We start from the raw sequence: 17,392 nt of genomic DNA on the forward strand, positions 1-17,392 counted from the left end.
AATGAGATGGTTGGTGGATTTGTCATTCCCAAGTGCCATGCACCTCTGTATACCAGATCTGGAAAAAGTATGGGCATATTGCTACTACGGAAGTGTGGAAAGGTTTTCTACCCACTCTCTTGACTACAGTTGCAGGGCTGCTACCGATCATTGAAGAAATGAACCAAATGCACCTGCGAGACGTCAAGAATCAGGAACTGCAAGTGGGATGAGATGATTTCCAATTGTGAGATTGCGATTCAATGTGAGCTGGCTTCGTCGTCGTCTTGAGATAATTAAGATCCATAAGGCGGCGGAAGCTGCTGATGCGATTTCCATGACCACTGCTTTACTGGAGGAGGAAAAGATACTGGCTTTGGAGTCAGCGAGGGTTGAGAAGGCGGTTGAGGATTTGAAGGCAAAGACTAGGATCTTCCAGAAGAAACTCGACAGGGTTTCCTATAGGGATTATCCATTGCTGGATGGTTTGCTCTGAGTGAATATTCAGGAGAGTTGTAATGTGGTTTCTGACAAGGTAGAATAATCTGATAGTATGAGGAGTTTTTGTTCAATTGATGAATATTTGATGAACGAATGAGCATCTTGCATGCTCTTTGAAGGAAATAAATTACATTTGAGATGTATTTGAAATAAAGGTTAATTATCTGTTGTTGATCAAGCGTAATAGGCTTTGAGCCATTTGTCGTTGATAATATTTCCTTCCTTTCCTCCACTGAGTGCTAAAATTTTGTAGTATCCACTAGACACCGCTTTGATGATAACATACGGCCCTTCCCATTTCGGAGAGAATTTGGGAGCAGACATGTCTTGTTGAATGTGCTTTGCTGTCTTTAATACCAAATCTCCTACTTGAAAAGTTCGGGGTTTTACCATTTTGTTGTAAGCCCTGGATACCCTCTGTTTATAAGCCTCCACGTACTTTTCTACTTTAGCTCTCCTTGATTCAAGCATGTCTAGTTCAGCAACTCTTGACTTGGACACTTCAGCTTCATCCCATTGTATTCCGCTAGCCGCTGCAATCCTTGCTGAAGGAATTTTTATCTCGGCTGGGAGTATAGCATCAGCCCCATAGACGAGCGAATACGGTGACGTCCCAATTGAGCTCCTTGGTGCAGTTCTGTAAGCCCACAAAGCCATGGGAAGTTGCTCATGCCACGATCGTGGATTGTCATGAATTGTTCGACTGATAATCCGGATCAAAGTTTTGTTGGTACTCTCCGCTTGGCCGTTTCCTTGGGGGTAGTATGGTGTGGAGAAGATTGTTTAATCCCGTACTCCTTGAGTAATTTCTCGACATCTTGATTGGCGAAAGGAGTCCCATTTCCGTGATGATGTTTAGGGACGCCGAATCTACATATAATATGCTCCTTGATGAAGGCTGCAATAGTTACCCCTGTGGTACCTCTGAGCGGGATTGCTTCGACCCACTTAGTGAAATACTCAGTAGCTGTGATGATGTATTCATGCTGCTTTGAGGATGCTGGATTGATCTTCCCGATGATATCAAGTCCCCAGCTATAGAAAGGCCATGGACTATTCACAGAGTGTAATGGAAGACAAGGGTATGAATGAGATTACCGTGAATCTGGCATTTATGGCACTTCTGAACGTATGCGGCTGCATCATCTTCCATAGTCGGCCAGTAGTATTTCTCGTGGATTTGGAGAAACAACTTTTTTCCCCTGATGTTCTCCTTCATGAGTTTCTTTCAGGACTGTCAGGATTTCATCTTCGGCTAGGCATCTCAACAAGTCTCCTCCAAAGCTTTTGCGGTATAAGATTCCGTCAAGAAAAACAAATCTCTTAGCTCTCTGTATGAGTTTGATTGCATCTTTCTTTTCTGGTGGCGATTTGTTGTCTCGAAGATATTCGATGTAAGGCTGCCTCCAGTCCGGGTGTGAAGGAGTGTTAGCACCTCCAAATGATGAGGAGGTGTCTGACAATTAGGACAAGCTCCCTGCAAAGTCCTCGACTGTGCTTCCATGGAAGGCCAATAGTACCCGAGTCTCTGGAGTCTTCTATAAAGTGTTATCACCAGCGTCTGTCCGCACACTTCTTGATGCACACTTTCGAGTTTTTCTTTCGCTTCTTCATCACCCAGGCATCGTGATAGAGAGGCATCCGGGTTACGATGGTATAAGGCTCCATGAAGCAAGAAGAAGTTCTTCAGTTCTTTAAGGCTGATCGTCCCTTCTGTAATGGAGCTGCTCAGTTCATGAATGATAGGTGCTCTCCAGTCATTTGCTTGAGCTTCTTCAGTTTGATTAAGCCACGTGGATGACACAACTCGTCTTTGCACTATGATGGATTTCTCTGATCCTTCGAATTGCAACTTGGAGGCAAGAGTGCTAAGCAATCACATGCCTATTGTTGGTTCGGCCAGTATGGGTGATGGTCGCGTCGGCGAAATGAGTCAGGAGTCGCTGTGCTTCAGCCCTGAATGGAGCAAGTGTTATCTCTTTGAGAGAGTACACCCCATTCATTTGATTGACTAGTAGTTTTGAATCTCCTCTGATCTCCAGATGCATTGCTCCTGCTTGTTTAGCTAAGGATAATCCTAGCAAGAAGGCCTCATACTCTGCTGAATTATTTGTACAGTGGAAATCCAGCTTGAATGAGTGTGAGAATACCTCTCCTGATGGCGAGACCAAGACTATGCCCGCTCCTCCAGTATCATTACTAGGAGTGGCGGATCCATCAAAGTACAACAACCATGTTTCTTCTTTAACGACTGAGATTCCTGGAAGTTCTCCTGGTACATCATCTGGTAATGTCGCGAATCTTCTCCTGGGAACGCTGCTAGTAAATCTGCTACTGCTTGACCTTTGATTGCTTTGGGGGAAACACATACTATGTCGAATTCCGACATCTGAAGCAGCCACTTTCCAGGTCTTCCTATCAGAGCGGGCTTTGAGAGTAAAAACTTTATGGGATCAGCTTTGGATACAAGCACAACTCTGTTGGATAGTAAATAATGCCTGAATCTTTGCATTGCATGAGCTAACGCCAGGCATGCTCTTTCAGCTTTCGGGTATCTGAGTTGAGCATCCTTCATGGTTCGGCTGAAATAGTAAATCGGATGCTCGACGCCTTCTTCGTCTTCTTGAGCCAGTAGTGCTCCAATAGCAACATCACTGGAGGCTGTGTATAATATCAACGGTCGACCCTGCACTGGAGACCTCATGACTGCAGGTGATAAAAGTATTGTTGTATTTTCTGAAATGCTTCCTGCTGAACATCCGTCCACGTGAAACTCGCTCCCTTCTTCAGCAGAGGGGTGAACGAAGCAATAAGTTGAGCCAATCCTGGTATGAAGCGTCTGATGTAATTCACCTTACCCATGAAGCTCTGCAGTTCCTTCACAGTGCGTGAGGAGGCATGGTGGAGATGGATTTCGCTTTTTCCGGATCGACTTTGATCCCCTCAACAGTGACCAAGAATCCTAGAAACTTTCCAGAGAAACTCCAAAAGCACATTTTAGAGGATTCATCTTCAACTTGTATTCTATGCATCTTTCAAAGACTTTTCTCAGAAATTCTAGACGGGATGTTCGAGATTTCGATTTCACCACGACATCATCAACATAATCCTCTACTTGCTTGTGCATCATATCATGAAATATTGTTGTCATGGCTCGTTGGTAGGTGGCGCCAGCATTCTTCAACCCAAAGGGCATCACAGTGTAATGAAAATTCCCAATAGGAGTGCGAAACACGGTCTTGGCGGCATCATGTTCGAACATTTCGATTTGGTTGTACCCACTGTAACCATCCATGAATGAGAACATACCGTGGCCGCTGGTCGCATCAACGAGCATATCAATGTTGGGTAAAGGAAAGTCATCCTTTGGGAAGCATTTATTTAGGTTTCTGAAATCTACACAACATCTGATTTGGCCATTTTTCTTCTTAACTGGGACAACATTAGCCATCCAGGTTGGATGTTGAATAGGCTTGATAAATCCTGCTACCAGCAATTTTTGAATTTCGGCCTTGATTTGTTCCTCGACCTCATGCCTGAACTGCCTGAGCGGTTGTTTGACAGCCTTGGAGCCGGGAATGATATGTAGACGGTGAGTGACCAGTTTGTCATCCAGGCCAGGCATTTCTTCATACGTCCAAGCAAATATATCCTGATACTCCTTCAGTAGCTTTACCAGACCTGCACGCTCTTCCGGTGATAGCGCAGAACTGACCAAGATCGGTCTTGGATCTTTCTCTGTGCCGATGTTAACCGTCTCAAGATCATCAGTGGTAGAATTCGTGCCATCTTGCAACTATTGTGGAGCTTCCTGAACTTCATCCTCGGGTAGTTGTTCATTCTGACACGATTCGCCAGTGCGGGGAGACTCTTGATCAATCTCCCCTATTAATTGCTAATCTTTGCGTCGCCGGTAAATGACCCTTCCTTCTGCGTCATGAGTGGTCATAAAATTGGATCATGAGATCGTAGTTTCATCTTTTCGGCGCTTGAACGATGTAGCAGGCGATTCGACGGGTTCCGCTTCCGAAGATGGTGATGATGCGGATGCCTTAATAGCCTTCCAACTTGGAAGCGGGGTAGTGTAGATTTTTTTAGGAGGATCAGGGGCGCTTCTCTGGGACTCGATGAATTCCGCATCGTAGGACAGGGCATACGGAGATGATGAAGCAGCTATGAGGACGATCTTGTTATTGAGTAACGCCTTTATGCATTGGTGGTAGGTTGATGGAACTACCTTGTTGTCATGGAGCCAAGGTAGCCCAAGTATCATGTGGTAGTCAGGTTCTTGTTCGATCACTTGGAATTTCACCTTTGATTGAATTGGTCCTATCCTCAAATCTATGTATGTGTATCCATATGTGTGGCTTCGGCTTCCTTCAAACCCTGTCATTAGGATGGGGTGGCGAATGATTTTACCTCGTGGGAATCTGGCCATTAAAAGAGTTTTCATAGTAACAATGTTGGTGGAAGCACCGGTGTCGATGAGATCTCTTCTAAATTCGGTGCCTTTGATGAAGCCAGTCACGTATAACGCGCGATTGTGCCCTTCGTCTGCGATGTGATCTTCCTCTCCAAAAGTGATGTTGTCGATTGAATGTTCAGATATCAGGGATACTTCTTCAACTGTTGGGGTTGGTAAAGTTATTTGTACGTCAGATGATATCTGGTTGAGTGCGGCATAAGTGTCCGTACGCTGTTCCCTGGAAAAGTGTAAAAGTTCACACAAATATTCAATCAATTGTGCAACCTCTTGATCCACCGGCTTTTCATAAGTAGTGAAACTGTTGATTTGAGGGTCGGGCGTTGAGCCAGTCCCCGGTGTTGGGACTTCCGAGACACCGCCCAACTCAGATGTCAGCTTGATGAGAAAATCCAGTATGTGATCTATTGTGTTCTTCATCAGATCCATGTTCCTGGTGTGGACTTCCATAATTTGAGATAGATCTTCCAGAGTCAGGGTTCCCCTGCCTTCCGTGTCGTCAGGTGTAACATGAGGAATCCTGCCATTTGAAAGATTCTGGATTGGGTCTGGATCAGTTGAATTAGTCCTAAGACCAACCATCTTGTGAAAATGAGATTTCAACCGAGAGATTAATCTCCCACTATAGTCGCCAATCTGTGGATGGGGAAAAACGATTTGCTGGTTTTTACGGAATTGAAGAGTCGACCGTGTGGAGACTCCTTGAACCGAGCGAAATGTTGAACCTCACACAGATGCACTGCAAGAAGAGAGTGCTTTAAATTAGAGAGATCAATCTGTAATACCCGGCCTAAACCAAGAACAATGGCCGTTCCAGAGTCAATTCGGTCACAAGAGAGGATGGGTTGATCTGTAGGAGGGAAGCTGAGAAATGCGTGAGATCAATGGTGATCTGAGATTGTAGGTGTGTTGTGAATTCAGCGTGAAAATGCTCTGAATGATTGAATTTTTCTCAATTCAGAGTAATTTCTGTGAGTTCGTGTAGACGATAGATTGTCTGTATGAACTTTGATGAGAAATTGCTCGTTTTGGCGAAATGTTGTTTAAATGTTCGAAAACTGTTGTTCTTTCAATCAGGATTCAGAGACATTTTATAATGCCGGAGTTGAAAACACCATGATCCCATGAAGTGTGACAGTTGCTGGAATCAGAGAATGGGAAATGGGGAAATCGTGTTAAAACCAATTACTCATCGTGCGGAGACTTGGTTAACTTTCCACCCACTACTTTGATGATTCTTCCAACTGATTGCACGACTTGCTCACATTCTCATCGTGGGTGAACACACGTGCCGTAGACCGCCAGACCAAAACCCTAGTTAATATCCCCCCATGTGACACGATTGAAATCTCGTGATTGTGGAGTCAGTTGCTGACTTTATGGGACAATGAGTCCATGTAGCGCTGAGTCGAACATGATTAGCAAATGTTCTGAAACTCATAGTTTAACGTGTCTGCTGGGACAAGGTATCATTTTAAACCTAAGACGAGCAAAATTGTGTTGCTAGATTGTTGAATATTGATAGTTGAACCAGTATTCTTTGATTTGAGAAAATATTGCTAGTCTGAGCGAATATTGCTAATTGAGTAAATATTTCCGGTTCGAGCGAATATTGCTAGTTCGAGCAAATATTGCTAGTTTGAACAAATATTGTTCTTTTGATGAATTGTTGGTAGCTGAACCAAATAAAATATTAATTTAAGTTACTGACTGCTGAGTCGAGCAAAATAAATATGAATGTTAATCATGGAATCAACATAAAATTATCAGAGTGTTCGAATCTGCTCAGAATCACGTTTCTGTAAAGCTCTGGATTCAAAACCCTAATTTTACCGAGATAATGATTTATTGCAAATCACATGAAACCGGCTACATGGGATGACGGGTTCACCATATAACGCCTAGATGCTCGAATGAGCAAAAACATCAAAGTCTCTTGAGGACCAGTTGGTGAAAGAATGATTAAATGCTGGTTCAATCATTTACTGAAATAATGCTCGTGTGAGCGACAAATCATAAAACCTGTTTTATGGAAAATATGAGGGACCGGCCAAGAGGTCATGAGACCGGCTCTTGGTGGCCGTGGGACCAGTATATGGTCGTTTGAGCGAACTTCCAATTGTTTGGAAAGAGTTCGAACCTAATATGAGCAGCTGAGCAAATTAGGTTAAAATCATTAAAGCACGCGGGACCAGCTGTTTGCAAGCCTCAGGGTCACCCTTGGTCGGTCAAGGGGATGTGACCGTGTCACCATGATGTCCGTGCTTCAGTCCTGAGAATTTTGATATTTTCTGATGCACGTTTGAGCAACATTTGGAGAAAATATGCAAAATCCATGGTTTTGCTGAAACCGGCAAAAATACATGAGATGATGGAAATAATAAATAAACATGAAATCACAAGGTGTGGGACCATCCACGACTAGGGAATGGCCGGCCGGCTGACACGCGGTCCCACATGCTTTCCCCAGTTTTATGTGATTTCATATATTTTTCTTTCATTTTAAGGGAAATTCCATGAAACTGGAGAGTTTGGAGAAATTAGGGAACTTCCATGAGATGAGAGACATAGATTAAAATATAAAATAGGGAATGAGAGTGTGGGACCGGCAATGGCCGTGGCATGGCCGGCCGACCAATGGGCGCAGGTCCCAAGACACTCTTCCCAATTTTATGTAATTTTGATGATTTTAGATAACTTTTCATAATATCAAAGGGATTTGTTGAAAACCAAGATATTTTGTTGAAATCAGGGAGTTTTCATGAAATCAGGAAACCAAACACCAAATAATAATAAAATAGTGGGTGTGTCGGACTGGCTAGGGCATGGACGGCCGGCTAGAGCCCGGTCTCACAAGTTTTCCTAATTTTCTAATATTTTTCATGATTGTAGAGAAAATACATGAAATTAGATAATTTTAGGGAAAATTCATAAAATCAAGGAATTTTCATAATTTGAGAAAGAATAATAAAATAATGGGACGTGAGGTGTGGGACTGGCCATGGCCAAGGCATGCGGCCGGCCGGCGGTCCCGCGACACTTTTCCCTAATTTTGTTATTTTTGATAAAATCATGTAATTTATATAAAATACATGAAATTAGGTAATTTTCATGATTTTAGGCAAAATTCATAAAATCAAGGAATTTTCATAATTTGAGAGAACTAATAAAATAATGGAGACGTGAGGTGTGGGACCGGTCACGGCCAAGACATGGCAGGCTGGTGCTCGGTCCCGCGACACCTTTCTCTAATTTTATTATTTTTTGATAAAATCATGTGATTTAGATAAAATATATCAAATTAGGTCATTTTCATGATTTTAGGGAAAATTCATAAAATCAAGGAATTTTCATAATTTGAGAGAAATAATAAAATAATGGAGACTTGAGGTGTGGGACCGGCCATAGCCAAGACATGGCCGGCTGGTGCTCGGTCCCGCGACACCTTTCTCTAAGTTTATTATTTTTTGATAAAATCATGTGATTTAGATAATTTCTTTGAAATAAAGGAAATTTGCTCGAACGAGAGGATTTTCATGAGATCGTGAAAATAATAAAAATATGATAAAATATAAAATTGGGCGTGGGACTGGTCACGGCATGATTTGCCGGCTGGTGAGCCTAATCCCCTGGCGCTTTTGCTTAATATTTTATTATTATTATTTTTCCTCCCTATTTTGCATAGGTTCCTCGTTCGTTCGTATTTTTGAAATGCTCGTTCGTGCATTCAAAATGCTGGTCTGTGCATTATCTGCTAATTACACTTGCACCGGTTCGTCAGGGCTTATTCGACGCTCAGATGCCTGTTTCGTCGAATATTTATTACTAACCTGTGGAATTCTGCTGGGAAGAACCACAAATTGAAGTAACGAAATATAACGAGGAATCGTAGAATATTGCTGGATATTCAGGCGATTAATTGACGACTCATAGAATATTACTGGATATTCAGACGATTTGAGATAATTAATTGCTGGCTCTACACTAGAAGGGCTTCCTGTCTAGGAGCATTAATTATCTGCGGGTTGAGCAATATGAACTTGCTGGAGTGTCATATTCCTCTTGCATAGTCGGGGAAAACCTGGTTACATCCCGAAGACGTTGTCGCTCTATACTAGCAGACATGCTGTCTAGGAGCCGCCCAATCTTTCAATTCTATACAGTATGGGATGTGACGTGGCCTCAGCTGAGAGACTACACATCTTCATCTTCTCTGAGAGACTTTCTCCATCAGAGGTGGCATGATCTTTCATGCATAGAGACATGAGTCTCGATACTCATCTGATTGCCGGATCTGGAGTAATTACTGAAATTGCTCAGTTTTCGTAAGATATGTCGCGGTCTCAGCTGAGAGACTACACATCTACACGTACTCTGAGAGACAGCCTTCTCAGTCAGAGATTTATGCATGATCTTTCACGCTTTAATGAGAGACATGAGCCTCAATACTCATCCAGTTGCCGAATCTGGAGTATAGTTTTACAATTCTACCCTTTGTCGAAAATCCACCATCTACAAGGGGTAAAGAAGTTCTTGGATGGAAATAATACTTCAATTAATTTTAAATTGAAAATTGAAACCCTAATTATGAATGCAAGTATTGCAATCATTTTCTGGAGGAATTACAAATATGACATGAGAAGGTAATTGTAAAAAGACACGCTGGAGAAAACAGCACAACGTTTTAAAGTGTGGAGGACGCTAGAAAGTGGTAGCACAACGTCTTAAGTACGGTAGGGTTTGAGCCATCGCGAGTGAATCGTTACGCCTTCTAGTTTGTCAGCGTTGATGAGCTTGCAGTAGCCTCCTAGGATAACGTCTGCTACCAGGTATGGTTCATCCTCTCTTTCAGTGGGTGAGCCAGGTGGATTAGTTACTTTCACCGTCATGCTCCCAACCTTGAATGTAGTAGTCTTCGTCACCAGATCTCCAATTCCAAATGGGTTTGGTCGTGCAGATGCCTGGACCTTGGCTTTATCGTCTTTGACCGAGACAGCCTCTAAGTTCTAGATAAAACGCTTGAAGGGGACGGCCTCCCATTCACATATCTTAGCTGGGGTTGGTTTGTTAGTCGGAACCAGTCCCCAGTGCTTGTCAGAGTGAGGAGTTATTGGTTGCAAAAAGGATTGTGTGATGAGACTTACTTGGGCTCGGAACCTTTTAATGTACGCTGACGGGCTCTCTCCAGGAAGTTGTATCACGTTGGAAAGCTGTAGGTGGTGCGGCAACAGACAGTCCCCAGGTCCAGACGGCTTGTTGGATATCCTTTCGGGTACCGAAGCCGGTAGAGGACAAACTTCCATTGTTTCCTTGTTGTCGTGTATCCAAGAGTATCCTAGGATCATGTCGTAATTAGGATGCTCCTTGACTAAGTAGAACTTTGCTTGCGTTAGGACGTCACCCAATTTAACTTCAAGATCGATGTATCCATATGCGTCTCCAAGTTCTCCTTCTGGAGTCTTAATCACAGTTGGGTTGTGAGTAGCTTCCTGCTTTGAAATTTTTGCTGCTTTCAAGGTATGGAAAGTGATGATGTTGAAATCAGAGGCCGTATCGATCAATGTGCTATCAAACTATACATCCCTCAAACGAGCAACCGTTAAGAGTCCCCAGTTTCCCTGGCTTACATCTTCCAGTAAGGACTGAGGTTTCGAGGCCGCTTCCTTTTCCAGATACAAGCGCCTACCTGAGACAACGCGGTTGAGGGCTGCAAATATGTCCTGACGCTGTGCTTTGAAGAAGTACAAGATCTCGCACAAATGTTCCATCATAGATTGTACAGTCTTGCGAACAGAATCCCCGGAAATCATGCAGTTCCTGACAGGGAGAGGATCTTTATGAACACCTTCGTTTCCAAGCTGGAGTTCTCCTACCTCTATCTTTTCTTTGAAGATTTGCTTCAGTCTGTTGCAGTCTTTAGTCGGATGATGGACAAACCTATGGTAGCGGCAGTACTTGGGATCCGCCATATCTTTCTCAGTTGGCGGGCGTCTGATAGGAGGCATCTTGATAGCGTCGTCTTGAATCCATGCCTCCAATAGTTCCATCACTTCACTCATGGGGAATGGGAAGCATGCATCTTCGGTGTCTTGTGCAGGAGTCTTGCCTACTCCTTTTTGAGAAGAGGTCGTCTGTGTCGGAGCCGCACGCTTGGGTTGTCGTTCTGTTGCTGAAGCTTTCCTTTTTCCTCCTTTGCCTACCACGCTCACAGAAGGACCAGTGTTGTATGGTTTGTTGGTGAGGCGCCTGCTTCCTCGACTCTCACGTAGGTCTTTGTTTCGAACAACCCTGGTTCTCTCTAATAACGCTGGGGAAGTTGTGGCTGAACGCTTGGCAGCTTCATGGAGTTCGGAGAACGTCTGAAAGCCCAGATTCTCCAGTAGGGCGCGGTATATAGGTATCATCCAGTTGATGCACAGCTCCACCAACTGTCGTTCAGTGATATTCGGATCATGAAAATCTAGTGCTTGAGTTCTGAGCCTTTTAACGAAATCGTTCGGATGTTCGTTGTTCCGCTGAGAGATTCTCCCCAGGTCTGAAAAGGTGATCTGCTCGGACATGAAGAAGTACTTTTTATAGAAAGCACTGACCATCCCGTCCCAATTGGATATGATGTTAGGCGCGATGTTGTTGTACCAGGTGTATGCTCTTCCCGTAAGTGACTTTGAAAATTCTTTCAGGCGGAGAACATGATTGTATTCATGCTCTCCCAGGGATTCCAAGTATCGAGAGATGTGTTCACGAGCATTACTAGTACCATCGTAAAGGGAGAACTGAGGAGAGGTGTATCCTCTTGGAAGAGGATTTCGTTGCACATCTTGAGGGTACGGCGGCTGATGCTGGTGTAAATCTGTTGGATCTCCTTTGCCTCGGTTTTGGAAAAGTAGTTCCAGGTCCTCACGTGTGATGAAGTTGGGAGACCGGTCCATCTCTCTTGGGCGTTCAGGAACAACACGAGTTTCTTCATTCATGTGGGTCTGAGTGGAAACGCCTGTTCTGGCCATGAAGGCATCCCTTGTTGGCTCCAGGGGTTGTCGTGAGTCTTGTGGCAATCGTTCAATTAAGGTTTTGAGAAAAGTGAGTACCTCTTTCTGAGTTGCAGCCATATCCAGTTGAGTCTTAGCAAGAGCTTCCTGCCTCTCCATCAAGTCTGCGATGGTAATTGGAGATGGTCCTCCTCTTGCTCCTCCGGCTCCCCGTCCCGATGAAGGAATGGAAGTTATGGTTCTGATAATCTCCGGAGGTTTTACACTTGAAGAGATGTCAGGGTTCTCGGCTGCTCTGGCTCTGGTGATAAGAGGTGTTATACTTACTGGAATATCTCTTGTTCCGGTGGCTTTGGTGGTAGAAGAGACGGTTCCACAAGATGTATTGACCAAAGTAGCTCCACTGACAGGTACATCGATACCAAGAGTGTTATCCCACTAGCTCCATCAGAATTGATTGTTGATCCCGACCTAAGTTCTACCATCTTGAAACAGGTTGATGATTAAATTGAATCTAAGATCTTCCCCTTCGAAATTGATGAATTTGAATCGGATTTTGAAGAGATTGACTTTACAACTGAGAGATTAACCTCCCACTATGGTCGCCAATTGTTTATGGATAAAAACTATTTCTGCTGGTTTTGGTAATTTGGGTTGTGTGGATGAAAAATGAATCTAAACCCTAAACAAATGCACTGCACGGGAGAGCTTGTGATTCGAGAAATCAATCTGTACAACTCCGGCCTAAACCAAGAAATGGCCGTTCCAGACTTGCTTCGGTCACAAAGTGAAGGAGATGGGGTTGATCTTAAGGAGGGAAGCGAAGAAGATGTTGAGATTGTGAAGGTGTTGGCTGTGTATGACTTATATCAGAAAGCTGAACTGGCTTGCAAAATGTAAGCTATCAGTTCTGGTGTTTGGATACGGTTGTATCAACACTTGGTTTTTGTTGTCTTGTCTTCTTTGGAAAATAGGGCGGAGAACCTATTTATACAAGTCTTTGAGCCTGAACCTCGTATCTCGTGGGAAGTGGAGTGATGGGGTAGTGGAGTCGTGTGTTAATGTTACACGATTAGTCTTGCACACTTCTCCCATCATCACTAACCGTCCATGAATTCCTGACACGTTCTTGTGATGGCGCGTTGCATGCTGTAAACCACCACACCAATACCCCAGTTGTATCCCCAAGTTTGTGACATGATTGATGTCTCGAGTGTGTGGATCGTGGGACCCACAGAAAGTAGCATGTAATGCTAGATTAGATAACTAAGTGTTTAGGAAGTCGATACTTGTGAAGTATCGTGTGTATTCTATGCAGGTACTGCATCGAGTATATTCAGCATGTATGAAGCATCGTTGTTTGAGCGTCTCAAAATAGCTTCATGTCCAGCCTACTTCATGTGATGGTTTGGAGGTTGCCCAAGCAAGTCCTCCCTTGGACGACTACATGGTGTGGTAGAGTGACGTGTGGTGATCACCATGACGCCTCACTGACCAATTAACTCCTGACCAGGGTTGTATAGCCAAGCCGGTGAAGTTGGATGGACGAGATGATCTTTGAGACACTCATCTACGACCGTTAGTGGAATTAGGTTTTTGGAAGAGGTGCGCAAGCACCACTTTTCATCTTGGTCGAATCCAAGATTGGGACACGATTTTGGCATGGATGATTGGGTATGTATGTAGACGGCATGTCGGTGTACATGCCCATACCTTGTTGTCCCGTGAAAGTGTAATCTGGACCGCTCAATTTGTCCGACAAAGAGGAGCGGTCAGGATTGATTTACGACAGAAGTGTGGTGCCGCAAATGCCGTGCGCCATGCCTTCTTCAGGCGCACGTTTCGAGACCACCAAGCTTCGTCGGTCCCGGCCGATTGGTTCGGCGTGTAGGTGATAGGCTGGTGTTCACGCCTATACCTGACTGTCCCATGGAAACGTGATCTAAGCCACTCAATTTGTTTGGTGAAGTTGAGTGGTCGATATCAGTTCGTGATTGGGAGGTGTGACCACGCCAGTTTGGGCGTGCGAATCGAGGCGACCAAGCATGGTATTCCTTTGCCGATCGGGTGTGGAGATATGTGGGCCCACAGTGATCATGTTGATACTTACTGGACCTGTTTAATCGACTCCTAGACCCTTCGTTCGATCAGGTGAAAATGGACGCTCGTGATCTAAAACCCTAATTAGGGTTCTGCCAGCCGTGCGTCATGCCTTGTTTGAACGCACGAATTGGGACGACCATCCATGTTTGGTCCTTACCGATTGGTCATGTATGTAGGCGGGCCCCTGGTGTTTATGTTGACATGCTCTGGTCCCTTTGAATCTACATCTACACCCTCCATCTATGCCTGCGAAGATGGATGGTTGAGACTGATTTGCGACACATGTAATGTGCTGCAAACACTAATTTAGGGTTTCTCGTCCACGCTGCTTTGGCTGGACGAATTGGCAAGCCATGCTACCCTTTTGGAGAGGCCGACTATGCGGGGTCCGCATTGGTCCGGTGTTAAACATTCCAATACCTGCTTGAGGGTTATGGATTCGATCTAAGCCATCCAATCATGCTGGTGAAATTGGATGGTCGTGATCGTTTCTGAGACTGTACGGACAGTCCAGATGCTCGATCAGGCTAGTATAACACTCTGAGATTATAGCCTGTACGGATATTTCATACATGCCTCCTTATTTGATGCTTGGAGATTCGTGTTGCTCTGCTGAGAGCAACACTCAGTCGTCATGCCGCACCAATAATGATAAGAGTGAAGCAGTACAAGAAATACAAGGCTGGCCATGCATTAATTGATAATGCTATAAGTTTTTAATGGAGATGTATTCTCTATTTTATCAGGGGTTTTATCATTTGCAGGATGTTAGCGCATAAGTTCGGTTTTTACAATTTTAGCCTTAAACGAAAATCCACCATCAACACAAAGATATCTCTTTATTTAGCTTATTTTCTTACGCGACTATGTATTACAGAGATACCTTTGATTTCTTAGCATCTGCTCTTGCGAAGTATCTTTACTTACTTAGTATATGATCTTCTGAGTGGATCTTATTTCGAACATACCTTTTACATACTCAACAATATCATTTCAACTGAAGTATCCATACTACTTAGTATATGATCCTCTGAGATGCTCATATTACGTAGACTATGGGAAAATTAGTAGTCACAGTTTGGGCGCTAGAAACGAGTTAGACCGAAAAGCTCTCGATTTTCGTTATTTTTGCTATTTCATCATATTTTTTCTTTAGATCTTCGTTATAAGATCGGATCTAAGAATAAGACAGTTGGATCTTACTTTATAGTAAAGATTTCTCATTCTTTGACAAGTTTTTCGAGTATTAAACCTTAAAATCTTACGGATCTACAAAAAGTGGTTATGAAACACCATTAAAAACACTTTTCAAAGCTTAAAAAGCTATTATTTTATTATTATTTACTTGCTCATGAGAAAACCTTCTCTGGATACCTCCGTTTCCGAAGGAACCTCGGTAAAAGTTTTCGAGTAAAATCCCTAAGGTTATTTATGAGCTGAGGGTCGTTTTATTTCGCATACGCCTTCTTTTACTCAACTTGCGGTATTCTATGTCATTTTTTAATATCTGAGCAAACCTTCTCTGGATCTGGATACCTCCGTTTCCGAAGGAACCTCAGTAAAAGTTTTGGAGTAAAATCCCTAAGGTTATTTATGAGCTGAGGGTCGTTTTCTTTCGCATACGCCTTCTTTACCTCAGCTTGCAGTACTCTCTGCCGTTTTTGAATATGAGGTTCATTTAGGAACTAAGTCCCAAACATTGTACAGTTCTATTAAATACGAACTCAGCAAACAGATTTTTGTTAAGCTCTATACTAAAGTTTTAATTTTTTATTTATTTCCGTAATGGGGCTACTAAGAACGTAGCCTACCCCTTTTTCTCTTTTACTCTCAGGAAACGGAAATACAAAGGCCAAAATTACGAATCCTTGGAGCAAAAATAAAGCTTATCTTTGGCTCGAGTGTATTCATCTACATTCTCAACAGACAAAGACAGAAACGAAGGTTTTCCTTGGCTCGTACATATCTAAGTAGACGAAGCTTATCTTTGGGTCGAGTGTATTCATATACATTCTCAACAGCCAAAGAAAATTACGAAGACTGTTTTTGGCTCGTACATATTTAAGTACGAGCAGCCAAGGGATAATATGGAGCTTATCTTTGGATCGAATGTATTCATATACATTCTCAACAGCCAAATACAATTACGAAGGCTGTCCTTAGATCATACGTACCTAAGTATGAGCATCCAGGGGCAAAAATGGAGCTTATCTTTCGTTCGAATGTATTTATACACATTCTCAACAGCCAAAGACAATTACGAAGAGTGTCCTTGGATCGTACGTATCTAAGTACGTGAATCCAAGGGAAAATACGAAGGTTATCTTTGGCTCGAACGTTTCCATACACGTTCTCAGCAGTCAAAGACTATTACGTAGGCTGCCCTTGGATCGTACATATCTAAGTACGAATATACAGGGGCAAAGATGGAGCTTATCTTTGGCTAGAATGTATTTATACACATTCTCAGCAGTCAAAGACTATTACGAAGGTTGCCCTTGGCTCGTACATATCTAAGTACGAGTATACAGGGGCAAATACGGAGCTTATCTTTGGCTCGAATGTATTTATACACATTCTCAACAGCCAAAGATAATTACGAGACTGCCTTTGGCTCGTACATATCTAAGTACGAGCATCCAAGGGCAAATACAAATCTTATCTTTGGCTCGAATGTATCTATACACATTCTCAACATCCAAAGACAATTATGAAGGTTGCCTTTGGCTTGTACATATCTGAGTACGAGCATCCAAGGGAAAATATGGAGCTTATCTTTGGCTCGAATGTATTCATATACATTCTCAACGGCCAAAGACAATTATGAAGGTTGTGCTTGGATCATAGGTACCTAAGTACGATCATCCAGGGGGAAAGATGGAGCTTATCTTTGGCTCGAATGTATTTATCCACATCTCAACAGCCAAAGACAATTACGAAGAGTTTCCTTGGCTCGTACGTATCTAAGTACGTGAATCCAAGGGAAAATACGAAGGTTATCTTTGGCTCGAACGTGTCCATACACGTTCTCAGCAGTCAAAGACTATTACGAAGGCTGCTCTTGGCTCGTACATATCTAAGTACGAGTATACATAGGCAAAGATGGAGATTATCTTTGGATCGAATGTATTTATACACATTCTCAGCAGTCAAAGACTATTACGAAGGTTTCCCTTGGCTCGTACATATCTAAGTACGAGCATCCAGGGGGAAAAGTCGAGATTATCTTTGGATCGAGTATTTTCATATGGAAGTCAAGGGAGATCAACAGGATGCAAGGCTATGCAACCTAGCGGAGGTAAGGCTGAACGAAGAAAGAGCCGCCAAACAACAACATGAA

The sequence above is a fragment of the Papaver somniferum genome, chromosome 1 (genome assembly GCF_003573695.1).
Source record: "Papaver somniferum cultivar HN1 chromosome 1, ASM357369v1, whole genome shotgun sequence".
Taxonomy (NCBI): domain Eukaryota; kingdom Viridiplantae; phylum Streptophyta; class Magnoliopsida; order Ranunculales; family Papaveraceae; genus Papaver; species Papaver somniferum.